Genomic DNA, 14,804 nt, shown 5'->3' on the forward strand with positions numbered 1-14,804 from the left:
CTTGTTCATTACATGGGATTGTGTGAAGATGACCCCTCTTGCGACAATACCACAATGCGGTTATGCCTCTAAGTCGTGCCTCGACACGTGGGAGATATAGCCGCATCGTGGGCTTTACAAGGCAGCTCAAGAAATCACAGTACAGGAAGGAGAAATTCCTGAAGAACAACGTTGTCTCTATGACAACTGATGAACTTGTGAAGATCCAGTCTGAAATCAAAGTCCTCAACGTGTTGGGGATCGTAGCAGAAATCAAAAAAATTCTACGCTTCACCAAGATCCATCTATGGAGTTTACTAGCAACGAGAAGGAAGGAGTGCATCTACATACCCTTGTAGATCGCGAGCGGAAGCGTTCAAGTGAACGGGGTTGATGGAGTCGTACTCGTCGTGATCCAAATCACCGATGACCGAGCGCCGAACGGACGGCACCTCCGCGTTCAACACACGTACGGAGCAGCGACGTCTCCTCCTTCTTGATCCAGCAAGGGGGAAGGAGAGGTTGATGGAGATCCAGCAGCACGACGGCGTGGTGGTGGAAGTAGCGGGGATCCCGGCAGGGCTTCGCCAAGCGCAAGCGGGAGGGAGAGGTGTCACGGGAGGGAGAGGGAGGCGCCAGGGGCTAGGGTACTGCTGCCCTCCCTCCCCCCACTATATATAGGCCCCCTGGGGGGGCGCCGACCCTGGGATCCCTTCTACATGGGGGGCGGCGGCCAAGGGGGGAAACTTGCCCCCCAAGCCAGGTGGGGCGCCCCCCACCCCCAGGGTTTCTAACCCTAGGCGCAGGGGGAGGCCCATGGGGGGCGCACCAGCCCACCAGGGGCTGGTTCCCCTCCCACTTCAGCCCATGGGGCCCTCCGGGATAGGTGGCCCCACCCGATGGACCCCCGGGACCCTTCCGGTTGTCCCGGTACAATACCGATAACCCCTGAAACTTTCCCGGTGGCCGAAACTGGACTTCCTATATATAATTCTTCACCTCCGGACCATTCCGGAACTCCTCGTGACGTCTGGGATCTCATCCGGGACTCCGAACAACTTTCGGGTTTCCGCATACTAGTATCTCTACAACCCTAGCGTCACCGAACCTTAAGTGTGTAGACCCTACGGGTTCGGGAGACATGCAGACATGACCGAGACGACTCTCCGATCAATAACCAACAGCGGGATCTGGATACCCATGTTGGCTCCCACATGTTCCTCGATGATCTCATCGGATGAACCACGATGTCGAGGATTCAATCAATCCCGTATGCAATTCCCTTTGTCAATCGGTACGTTACTTGCCCGAGATTCGATCGTCGGTATCCCAATACCTTGTTCAATCTCGTTACCGGCAAGTCACTTTACTCATACCGTAATGCATGATCCCGTGACTAACTCCTTAGTCACATTGAGCTCATTATGATGATGCATTACCGAGTGGGCCCAGAAATACCTCTTCGTCATATGGAGTGACAAATCCTAGTCTCGATCCGTGTCAACCCAACAGACACTTTCAGAGATACCTGTAGTGTACCTTTATAGTCACCCAGTTACGTTGTGACGTTTGGCACACCCAAAGCACTCCTACGGCATCCGGGAGTTACACGATCTCATGGTCTAAGGAAATGATACTTGACATTGGAAAAGCTCTAGCAAACGAACTACACGATCTTTGTGCTATGCTTAGGATTGGGTCTTTTCCATCACATCATTCTCCTAATGATGTGATCCCGTTATCAATGACATACAATGTCCATAGTTAGGAAACCATGACTATCTGTTGATCAACGAGCTAGTCAACTAGAGGCTTACTAGGGACATGTTGTGGTCTATGTATTCACACATGTATTATGATTTCCGGATAACACAATTATAGCATGAACAATAGACAATTTATCATGAACAAGGAAATATAATAATAACCATTTTATTATTGCCTCTAGGGCATATTTCCAACACAACGATGATTTCAATGCTTACTATGCTGATTGGAAAGGAGCCAAGGTCAGGTTTGTCAAACTAACAAAGATGTTCACCTCAAATGTTGCAGCCCCATCACAACAAGAAATTCCTCAGGCTGAAGCATCTGCTCAGCCAACTGAAGAACATGCCAGCACCGCTGATGACAATCAGGCTGCTGAAGAAAATGTGAGTTCCATGGCTAATGACTACATTCCAGCCGCTGATGAAACTGCCAGGGCACCCACTAGTGGTGAGCCTGAAGAAAATCAACCACATTCCTCTGCTCCTCCTACGCCTACACCAACTCCAATCCTTCCATCTGCATCAGATATGAAGAAGACCAAGGCTGCAGAGCGTGCAGCAGTGAAGAAAAGGAAAGCATCAGCTCCTTCAGATTCTTCAGCACCGAAGAGGATGAAGAAATTGACAAGCTCATTTGCTAATCCAATTGATGTTGTTCCAGTTTCCTCCATGCCATCAAAGGAAATCATCCCTTTTGATGAAGAATATGTGATCCCTAGCGAATCTGATGAAGAAAATCCTTCTGCTGCTTCGTCAGAGCAGATGGATGAAGAAATTGAAGTGGATAAAATCCCTTCAACCCCCACAGTTTCCTTGCCTATGCCTCAGTTTACTGCTGAAGAGGCTGGCGTTGAAGAAATTGAAGAAGAAGATGTGGACATTGACTGTACCACACCAGTGATGAATGATGACTTTTGGGAAAGTCAGCACCCCAATTCTCCACTCTTCACTCCACTGCAGCAAATTCCTCAATCCCCAGCCACTACAGTTCAAATGGGATCTGATGAAGCTCATGAAGACATTCCAGCCGCTAGTGCTGAAGAAAATGAAAATGAAGATTTGAAGAACCAGGCTGCCACTGAAGAGGAACCAAAAATTCCTCAGCCTGAAGAACCTGAGATTGCGATTCCTGTGGTCGTCATGCAACTGACTGACACTCCTCTGCCCAAGCCAAAGGATCCATTCTCAAGGAAGCAAAAATTCAAGGCTGATGATTTCTTCGGCGAGCACATATTCTTCACTGATTACAACCCTTATGACTCTGCTCGCATAAGGAAGAGGCGTTTCTGGACTGCCAGCCAGGCAAATTTCTATTCCTCAGTGCTGTTCAACAAAGACAAAGTCTTCGATCATGAGCACATTCCTCACGTGGATATGGAATCTCTGCCATGCTTCGGGCCAGTCCTCAGTGTTCTCTACGACGCTGCACTGTTAAATTTCTGCACTGACATATGTGATTGGAATGAAGAGCTAATTCTTCAATTTTATGCAACTCTGCACATCACCGGCAACTCTGAAGACGTGAATTCATGGGTGCTGGACTGGATGTCTGAAAACACTCACTACAAAGCACCAGCTACTGAATTGCTTCATGCTTTGCCTCTCAGTCTGCCCCTTGAAGGTGCTTGTTGCATCTACAATGAACCTAAGCTTACCGATCACTATATGCAAGTGCTGATGAAGCCTTTGAAGCCAGGTCAGGCCCCAAGAACAAAATTCCTTGTGAAGGAATTGCGGTATGTGCCTCGGACTGTCTATCGCATTCTGACGAAGACATTGAGTCCTATCAAGGGCCACGACTCGAATGAAGAAGTCATTGGCATCATGAAGAATCTGCTTTTCAATATCATTCATGGCGTTCCCGTCAACTTCCATGATTTCTTGATGAGGACTCTAGCCAATGTCGCAATGTCACCATTTGAGTTGAAGCCTTATGCACCGTGGATTATGAGATTCATCAGAACAAGGTCTTGACTCAACTACAAAGCTGATACACTGAACCATTGCAACTACTTGCACCCGATTGAAGTCCTCAAACGGACATTTTCCTCAGCTGATGAAAAGGGCAAGGCTACGGCTGTAATTGATGAAGGCATTCGTCCATTGGATGGTCAATTTCGCAAGGCTGCTCCACCAATGATGACTCTGCCACCCATGACTCTGCCGCCAATGCACCCAAGCAAAATCCTCAAGGCACAGCACCCAGGGTGATGACTGACCGTGAGCTTCTCCTCGGTCTTCACTAGAAGGTTGATCGCAATCATAAATGGGTCAAACGTCAGTTTGGTTCAATTCTTCACAACATGACTGCTACCCACAATGCAGTGAAGAAAAACCACTACTACCTTCATGAAACCCTCAACCGCACCTGGGCTGTTCTGTCGCACATATATGGTGAAGAAGATCTGAAGAAAATGGGTCTCAAGGAAGATCTCGACTGGGCTGCACCTCCTCCGAAGAAGTACAAGAAGGTCAAAGTTCCTTCCTTGGTCGCCAGCTCCTATTCTTCATCATGTGACACTGATGAACATGAGGACTTGGACGACACTGCGGTAGGCCCTACTACAACAAACGACCCCGACAACGCTGATGCTCCTTCATCAACTTGATATTCTTCAGGGGCGTTAGTCCTCATTTTCGAACCTTTTGGTCATTCGATGACAAAGGGGGAGAAATTTGAGTTAGTCTTCAAGCGGGTCTATTATATGGGCATTTTTTCCTAAGTTAAAACTCTCGTTCTTCTGATGACTTTGTTGGATCAAGTTGTAAACTTAAACTCTATGGTGGCCTGATACTTTTGCTGTTTCTTCTACATGCTTATTCCTCGTTAATGTCATTGCACGCATGCTGAATTACATCAGTCACCATATTTCATCATGCATTTCAAATTCTTCATATATTATGTCAAATGTGTGTATGAATTACAAGATATAGGGGGAGATCTCCATGATTCACTCTTCAAGTGTGCATTACTTCAAAAGCAAATTCCTCACTATGCACATCTTCAGGGGGAGTTCTTCTATATCTTGCAATCAAATTCCTCAATATCAGTATTTACACTTCATATGTTTATCCCCGTTGAAAACTTAACCTATATTGTCATCAATCACCAAAAAGGGGGAGATTATAAGTGCATCTAGTGCCCCTTAGTGATTTTGGTGTATTGAAGACTTATAGGTTAAGGGACTAATGTGTTTATGAGTGTACACAGGTCTATAAGTCTATGAGGAGTTTGATATTTACAGAGAAAGTCGACCCCTAAAAATGAAGTTCTTCGACTGAAGACTTTGGATTTCTGAAGACTTTCTGAAGACTTTGAAAGTGAAGAAATTGGTGTGACCTTGAAGACTTGGTATTCATTGAGGAACATGAAGCGTGAAGACTTTTGTTTACGTAGTTTCATTTTCTCTTTCTTGAGTCATAGGAAACACCGTACTGTTAAAGGGGGTCGAGGAAATACTAAGGAAAAATTTCCATGTGATGCTCAACTCAAAATCCTACACCTACCAATCCCTTCGAGTGAAGCCATTGGAAATCTCATATAGTTCAGTCATATTCTTCAGTGACAGAGACGAAGTTCTTCTGGTCTCTGAGGAATTTGTTCTGACTGAGGAGTTAGGAATTCGCCAGTGTGGATTGCCTACACAGTGAGGAACATGATAGCCCTAAGGAATTTGATACTCAAATTTCCGACCGTTGCTGTGCTATACGCCAGCTGTCCCAAAATATCTACCCACCTAACGGTCATATCATTTAAGGGCATTTATGTCTTATCATGCCGGGCTGCTCCCTAGGCTATAAATAGCCGCCCCCTACAACCACTAGCTGGTTGGCTGCTCTGAGAGAAACTGACACTTGTCATTTGAGAGCATCCCATCCTTTGAGGACTTTGAGCGAAAATCATCAAGTGAGGAAAACTCAAACCCAAACACCCACAAACCTAAAGTGATTGAGCATCACTGAAGAGATTGATCCTGCATGGATCCGACGCTTGTTACCTTTGAAGACTGTGCTTCTTCCATACGGTTAGGCGTCATGGTCTAGAGCATCCAAGAGGAAATTGTGGATCGCCGAGTGACCGAGTTTGTGAAGGTTCGGAAGTCACCTGAAGACTTACCACGAGTGATTGGGCGAGGTCTGTGTGACCTTAGCTCAAGGGGAATACGGTGAGGACTAAGTGTCCTGGACTGCGTGTTCAAGACTGGGTGTCCGGGACTGTGTGTCCTCAGGTTTAAATACCTAGCCGCCCTAACCAGATGTACAACTGAGACAGCAGTTGGAACTGGTCTACCAAATCATTGTCTTCACCAAGCCTACTGGTTCTATTTCCTCAACTCTTTCATTTCCTCATTACTGTGTTGTGTGCTTGTCATATCTGTGTTTGAAGACTTTGACTGAAGACTTTCTCAATTTCCTCAGTTTAATTTCTTCAGTCTATTTGTCTTCATCCTGTGCTATCCTGTGTTTACGCTTCTGTACTCTGTGCTTGTCTTCATTTCATCATGATGACCATGCTTGTGTTCTGCTATGCATACTTTTGAGTACTTATTCCGCTGCAAATAGTTCTTCACTAAGGAATTTCCTCACTGGCAAATTCCTTAGTGAAGAATTCATAAAAATCGCCTATTCACCCCCCCTCTAGTCGATATAACGCACTTTCAATGTGCTTGCCAAAGGATAAAATATAAAAAGGAAAGGTGAAGATCACCCTGACTCTTGCATAAGGTATAAGACAAGAATAAAAGATAGGCCCTTCGCAGAGGGAAGCAGAGGTTGTCATGTGCTTTTATGGTTGGATGCACAAAATCTTAATGCGAAAGAACGTCACTTTATATTGTCACTTGTGATATGGACCTTTATTATGCAGTCTGTCGCTTTTATTTCTTCCACATCACAAGATCGTATAAAGCTTATTTTCTCCACGCTAATAAGTCATACATATTTAGAGAGCAATTTTTATTGCAAGCAACATGACAACTTACTTGAAGGATCTTACTCAATCCATAGGTGGATATGGTGGACACTCATGGCAAAACTGGGTTTAAGGGTATTTGGAAGCACAAGTAGTATCTCTACTTGGTGCAAAGAATTGGCTAGCATGAGGGAGAAAGGCAAGCTCAACATGTTGGATGATCCATGCCAATATACTTTATTTCAGATATAAGAAAACATAACCCATTACATTGTCTTCCTTGTCCAACATCAACTCTTTAGCATGTCATATTTTAATGAGTGCTTACAATCATAAAAGATGTCCAAAATAGTATATTTATATGTGAAAACCTCTCTTTCTTTATTACTTCTTATTAATTGCAACGATGACCAAAACTATGTTTGTCAACTCTCAACAACTTTTATTCATCATACTCTTTATATGTGAAGTCATTACTATCCATAAGATCAATATGATCTCTTTATTTATTTTTATTCTTTCTTTTTCTTTTATTCACTCAAGATCATAGCAAGATAATCAAGCCCTTGACTCAACACTAATCTTTATTATATATATATCTCACGGACTCGATTACATAGAAGGATCATAAAGCAAAACTCAAAACTAAATCATACTAAAATTTTATTCCACTAGATCAAGATATTACCAAAAGGATCGAACTAAGAAAAACGATAAAGATAGGAGTGTGATGGTGATACAATACCTGGGCACCTCCCCCAAGCTTGGCAGTTGCCAAGGGGGTGCCCATACCCATGTGATTATATCTCTTTCCTCGGGGGTGGTGTTGACGGAGTTGTTAATGATGTAGGCTTGTCATCCCTCTTCCAAGGCAAAGGCTCGCCGTCATAAAAGGATGATCGAGTCTCCGGAATCCTTAAATCTGCAGCCAAACTCATCCTCTTGAATGTATATTCATACTCACAGTTTTGGTTTTGCAGGTCATAGATCTGGGCTTGGAGGTGTTCGATTTTCTCATGAAGCTTGAAGATGGCCTCCCCAATGTCCTTGGCGTCCAGTTTGTGGTTGTTGGTGAACTCCGTGATCATTATGTGATTGGAGTCGAGTCCACGTTCCACCATCTCCTGACACTTGAAAACTTGTTGCTCCATTGCCTCGAGCCTTGTCTCCACGCTTCTGGTCCTCCTTGGTCCCTCAACATCGCGGATGTGCAACAACCCCTCACGCATCTCAATAGCTTGAGGATGTTGCAGCACTTCCGCGAGGTAGGGGTTGATGACCTTCTCGAAGGACTTGTCCTTGGGGGGCACTTGAGACGTCCTGGTGATCTAGATCTGTCAGAAAAACAACTCGAAACAAAAATGGAGGATATTCGCTTGGTACGGTGGTCAAAACCTTCGGGAGATTATATAATGAATTTTTACCGACCAAAAGAAGTATCGTGCAAGAAAACGGAGTTCGGAGAGCACACGAGGTGCCCACGAGGCAGGGGGTGTGCCCAGGGGGGTAGGGCGCGCCCTCCACCCTCGTGGACGCCTCGTGTCCTTCCCGGACTACTTCTTATTTTCCTATTTTCTTAAATATTCCAAAACGGGGAAAATTGCCATTAGAACTGTTTTGGAGTCGGTTTACTTACCGTACCACGTACCTATTCCTTTTCGGAGTCTGAAGCGTTCTGGAAAGTGTCCCTTATGTATTCCTCCGGGGTTACGGTTTCAATAACATTAGTTTCAACATTTATAGGATTACCTGAGATATAATGTTTGATTCTTTGACCGTTCACCACCTTCGGATTTGTGCCTTCGAAGTTGTTGATTTTTATGGCACCGGAACGATAGACCTCCTCGATGACGTAAGGACCTTCCCATTTAGAGAGAAGTTTTCCTTCAAAAAATCTTAAACGAGAGTTGAATAGCAACACATAATCACCTACATTAAACTCACACTTTTGTATCCTCTTGTCATGCCATCTTTTAACTTTTTCTTTAAACAGTTTGGCATTCTCATAGGCCTGGGTTCTCCATTCATCAAGTGAGCTAATGTCAAAAAGCCTCTTCTCACTGGCAAGTTTGAAATCATAATTGAGCTCTTTAATAGCCCAATATGCCTTATGTTCTAGTTCGAGAGGTAAGTGACATGCTTTTCCATAAACCATTTTATACGGAGACATACCCATAGGATTTTTATATGCAGTTCTATAGGCCCATAATGCATCATCAAGTTTCTTGGACCAATTCTTTCTAGATCTATTAACAGTCTTTTGCAAAATTAGTTTGAGCTCTCTATTACTCAATTCTACTTGACCACTAGACTACGGATGGTATGGAGATGCAATTCTATGATTAACATCATACTTAGCAAGCATTTTGCGAAAAGCACCATGAATAAAATGTGAACCACCATCAGTCATTAAATATCTAGGGACTCCAAACCTCGGAAAAATTAACTTCTTTAAGCATCTTAATAGAGGTGTTATGATCAGCACTACTAGTTGGAATACCTTCTACCCACTTAGTAATGTAATCAACAGCAACTAAAATATGTGTATACCCATTAGAGGAAGGAAACGGTCCCATATAATCAAAGCCCCAAACATCAAATGGTTCAATAACAAGTGAATAATTCATAGGCATCTCTTGACGTCTACTACTATTACCAATTCTTTGACATTCATCACAAGAAAAGACAAACTTTCGGGCATCTTTGAAGAGAGTAGGCCAATAAAAACTAGATTGCAATACCTTATGTGCAGTTCTATCTCCAGCGTGGTGTCCTCCATAAGCTTCGGAGTGACACTTGCGTAGGATCTATTCCTGTTCATGCTCAGGTATACAACGTCTAATAACACCATCTACTCCTTCTTTATAAAGGTGTGGGTCATCCCAGAAGTAATGTCTTAAATCATAGAAAAACTTTTTCTTTTGCTGGTATGTGAAACTAGGTGGTATAAATTTAGCAACAATGTAATTAGCATAATCAGCATACCATGGAGCAGTGCGAGAAGCATTTATGACAGCTAATTGTTCATCAGGAAAGCTATCAGACTAGCCACAATGGGTAGTAACATAGAGTAGTAACATGTCCATGTTACTAGTACCTCTATAGTGGGGAGTAACATATGTGTGGTAACATGCAACACTTCATTTATTAGGCTATAGACTCATCCTGCCTTGATATGTGTGATGTTACTCATACTACTAGTAACTAGCTATGTTACTACATGCCTCTCTTTCTTCATTTATTGTTTGCCACATCATCTATTTTATCTAGATATATGTGATGTTACTACCTATGTTACTCCCACTGTGGGTACTCTCATCAATAGGTAGTGGGTCATCAAGAACATTTTCTAACCTAGACAAGTTGTCTACAACGGGGTTCTCAGCTCCCTTTCTATCAATAATATGCAAATCAAATTCTTGTAGCAGGAGAACCCATCTAATAAGTCTAGGTTTAGCATCTTTCTTTTCCATAAGATATTTAATAGCAACATGATCAGTGTGAACAGTTACTTTAGAATCAACAATATAAGGTCTGAACTTATCACAAGCAAATACAACCGCTAAAAATTATTTTTCAGTAGTAGCATAATTTCTCTGGGCATTGTCTACAGTTTTACTAGCATATTGGATAACATTTAGTTTCTTATCAACTCTTTGTCCTAGAACAGCACCTACAGCATAATCACTAGCATCACACATAATTTCAAACGGTAAATTCCAATCAGGTGGCTGGACAATAGGTGCAGTAATCAATGCTTTCTTAAGTATTTCAAATGTTTCTACACAATCATCATCAAAGACAAAAGGAGTATCTTTTTGTAAGAGATTAGTCAGAGGCCTGGAGATTTTAGAGAAATCCTTAATGAACCTCCTATAAAAACCGGCATGACCAAGGAAGCTTCTTATACCTTTAATGTCCTTGGGACACGACATCTTTTCAATAGCATCAACTTTAGCTTTATCAACTTCAATACCTCTTTCAGAAATTTTATGCCCCAAGACAATACCTTCATTAACCATAAAGTGGCACTTCTCCCAATTCAAGACAAGGTTAGTTTATTCACATCTCTGCAAAACTCGATCAAGGTTGCTCAAGCAATCATCAAAAGAAGTTCCATATACGGAGAAATCATCCATGAAAACCTCAACAATCTTTTCACAAAAATCAGAGAATATAGCCATCATGCATCTTTGAAAGGTAGCAAGTGCATTACATAAACCAAAAGGCATACGTCTATAAGAAAAGGTACCGAAAGGGCAAGTAAAAGTGGTCTTTTCTTGATCCTCTTTTGACACAGGTATCTGAGAGAAACCAGAATAACCATCTAGGAAACAAAAATGCGTATGTTTGGATAATGTTTCTAGCATTTGATCAATAAAAGGTAAGGGGTAATGATCCTTTTTAGTAGCTTTATTTAATTTGCGGAAATCAATTACCATCCTATAACACGTAACAATTCTTTGTGGGATCAATTCATCTTTATCATTAGGAACAACGGTAATACCTCCCTTCTTAGGGACACAATGGACATGACTTACCCACTGACTATCAACAACGGGATAAATTATACCTGCCTCAAGAAGCTTTAGTATTTCTTTTCTTACCACTTCCTTCATCTTAGGATTTAACCGTCGTTGGTGATCAACAACTGGTTTAGCGTCTTTCTCCAATTTTATTTTGTGCTGGCATAAAGTGGGACTAATGCCCTTAAGATCATCAAGAGTATATCCAATAGCAGTACGGTGCTTCTTCAGAGTTTTCAATAATTGTTCTTCTTCTTTCTCTGAAAGGTTAGCACTAATAATAACAGGATATATTTTCTTTTCATCAAGATAAGCATATTTGAGAGTATCAGGTAATGGTTTAAGCTCAAACACGGGATCACCCTTAGGTGGAGGAGGATCCCCTAGGATTTCGATAGGCAAGTTGTGTTTCAAAATGGGTCCATGTTTAAAGAATACTTCATCTATTTCCCTTCTTTCATTCATAAACATATCATTTTCATGGTCTAGCAAATATTGTTCTAAAGGATCACTAGGAGGCATGGCAAATAGAAGCAAGACCAATAATTTCATCTTTACTAGGCAATTCCTCATTACAGGGTTGTCTACAAAATTTAGCAAAATTAAACTCATGAGACATATCACCCAACCCAATAGTAACAACATCCTTTTCGCAGTCTATCCTAGCATTAACAGTATTCAAGAAGGGTCTACCAAATATAATGGGACAAAAGTCATCTTGTGGGGAACCAAGAACAAGAAAATCAGCAGGATATTTAACTTTCCCACACAAGATTTCAACATCTCTAACAATCCCAACTGGTGAAATAGTATCTCTATTGGCAAGCTTAATTGTAACATCAATTTCTTCTATCTCAGCAGGTGCAATATCATGCATAATTTCTTCATATAAAGAATGAGGTATTGCACTGGCACTAGCACCCATATCACATAAGCCATGATAACAATGATCTCCTATTTTAACAGAAATAACAGGCATGCCTACAACAGGTCTATGTTTATCCTTAGTATCAGGTTTAGCAATTCTAGCAGCTTCATCACAGAAGTAAATAACATGCCCATCAATATTATCAGCCAAGAGATCTTTAACCATAGCAATATTAGGTTCAACTTTAATTTGTTCAGGGGGTTTGGGTGTCCTAATATTACTTTTGTTGACCACAGTTGAAGCTTTAGCATGATCCTTTATTCTAACAGGGAAAGGTGGTTTCTCAATATAAGCAGTAGGAACAACATGGATCATTATAAGTGATAGTATTTTCTTCAACTTTAATAGGTGCAACTACTTTTACTTCAATGGGAGGATTATATTTAAACCACTTCTCCTTAGGGAGATCAACATGAGTAGCAAATGATTCACAGAAAGAAGCTACTATCTTAGAGTCAAGTCCATATTTAGTGCTAAAGTCACGGAAAATGTCGGTATCCATAAAAGATTTAACACAATCAAACTTAGATGTTATACCTGACTCCTTACCTTCGTCGAGGTCCCAATATTCGGAGTTGCGTTTAATTCTTTCCAATAAATCCCATTTGAATTCAATAGTCTTCATCATAAAAGAACCAGTACAAGAAGTATCGAGCATGGAGCGATTATTGAGAGAAAGCCGGGCATAAAATTTTTGAATAATCATTTCTCTTGAGAGCTCATGATTGGGGCATGAATATAACATTGACTTAAACCTCCCCCAAGCTTGCGCGATGCTTTCTCCTTCGCGAGGCCAAAAATTATATATATAATTACGATCACGATGAACAAGATGCATAGGATAAAACTTCTGTGAAATTCCAATTTCAATCGCTTGTAGTTCCATGATCCCATATCATCACATAGCCTATACCATGTCAATGCCTCTCCCTTCAAAGATAAAGGGAAGACCTTCTTCTTGATAACATCATCGGGCATACCTGCAAGCTTAAATAATCCACAAACTTCATCCACATAGATTAAGTGTAAATCGAGATGCAATGTTCCATCACCTGTGAAAGGATTAGCTAGCAGTTTCTCTATCATACCAGAAGGAATTTCAAACTAAACATTTTCAGTAGATTCAGTAGGTTGAGGAGCAACTCTTTGCTCCACTGGTCGGGGTGAAGATACCCCGAACAAGCCCCTCAAAGGATTATGTTCCATAGTAACAAGTGACAGTAAATTTCAGCACACTATATAAATTTTACCTTACCAAATTCCACCTACCAAAGGCGCTTCACTCCCCAGCAACGGCACCAGAAAAGAGTCTTGATGACCCACAAGTGTAGGGGATCTATCGTACTCCCTTCGATAAGTAAGAGTGTCGAACCCAACGAGGAGGAGAAGGAAATGATAAGCAGTTTTCAGTAAGGTATTCTCTGCAAGCACTAAAATTATCGGTAACAGATAGTTTTGTGATAAGGTAATTTGCAACGGGTAACAAGTAATGAAAGTAAATAAGGTGCAGCAAGATGGCCCAATCCTTTTTGTAGCAAAGGACAAGCCTGGACAAACTCTTATATAGAGAAAAGCGCTCCCGAGGACACATGGGAATTATCGTCAAGCTAGTTTTCATCACGCTCATACGATTCGCGTTCGTTACTTTGATAATTTGGTATGTGGGTGGACCGGTGCTTGGGTGCTGTCCTTCCTTGGACAAGCATCCCACTTATGATTAACTCCTATTGCAAGCATCCGCAACTACAAAAGAAGTATTAAGGTAAACCTAACCATAGCATGAAACATATGGATCCAAATCAGCCCCTTACGAAGCAACGCATAAACTAGGGTTTAAGCTTCTGTCACTCTAGCAACCCATCATCTACTTATTACTTCCCAATGCCTTCCTCTAGGCCCAAACAATGGTGAAGTGTCATGTAGTCGACGTTCACATAACACCACTAGAGGAAAGACAACATACATCTCATCAAAATATCGAACGAATACCAAATTCACATGACTACTTATAGCAAGACTTCTCCCATGTCCTCAGGAACAAATGTAACTACTCATAAAGCATATTCATGTTCATAATCAGAGGGGTATTAATATGCATAAAGGATCTGAACATATGATCTTCCACCAAATAAACCAACTAGCATCAACTACAAGGGGTAATCAACACTACTAGCAACCCACAGGTACCAATCTGAGGCTTTGGGACAAAGATTGGATACAAGAGATGAACTACGGTTTTAGAGGAGATGGTGCTGGTGAAGATGTTGATGGAGATTGACCCCCTCCCGATGAGAGGATCGTTGGTGATGACGATGGCGATGATTTCCCCCTCCCGGAGGGAAGTTTCCCCGACAGAACAGCTCTGCCGGAGCCCTAGATTGGTTCCGCCAAGGTTCCGCCTCGTGGCGGCGGAGTTTCTTCCCGAAAGCTTACTTATGATTTTTTTCCAGGGTAAAAGACTTCATATAGCAGAAGATGGACAGCGGAGGCCTGCCAGGGGGCCCACGAGGCAGGGGGCGCGCCTCCCACCCTCGTGGCCAGGGTGTGGGCCCCCCTCTGGTACTTTCTTCACTCAGTATTTTTTTATTAATTCCAAAAACTGCTTTCGTGAAGTTTCAGGACTTTTAGAGTTGTGCAGAATAGGTCTCTAATATTTGCTCCTTTTCCAGCCCAGAATTCCAGCTGCCGGC

Source organism: Aegilops tauschii, chromosome 6 (genome assembly GCF_002575655.3).
Source record: "Aegilops tauschii subsp. strangulata cultivar AL8/78 chromosome 6, Aet v6.0, whole genome shotgun sequence".
NCBI classification, from domain to species: domain Eukaryota; kingdom Viridiplantae; phylum Streptophyta; class Magnoliopsida; order Poales; family Poaceae; genus Aegilops; species Aegilops tauschii.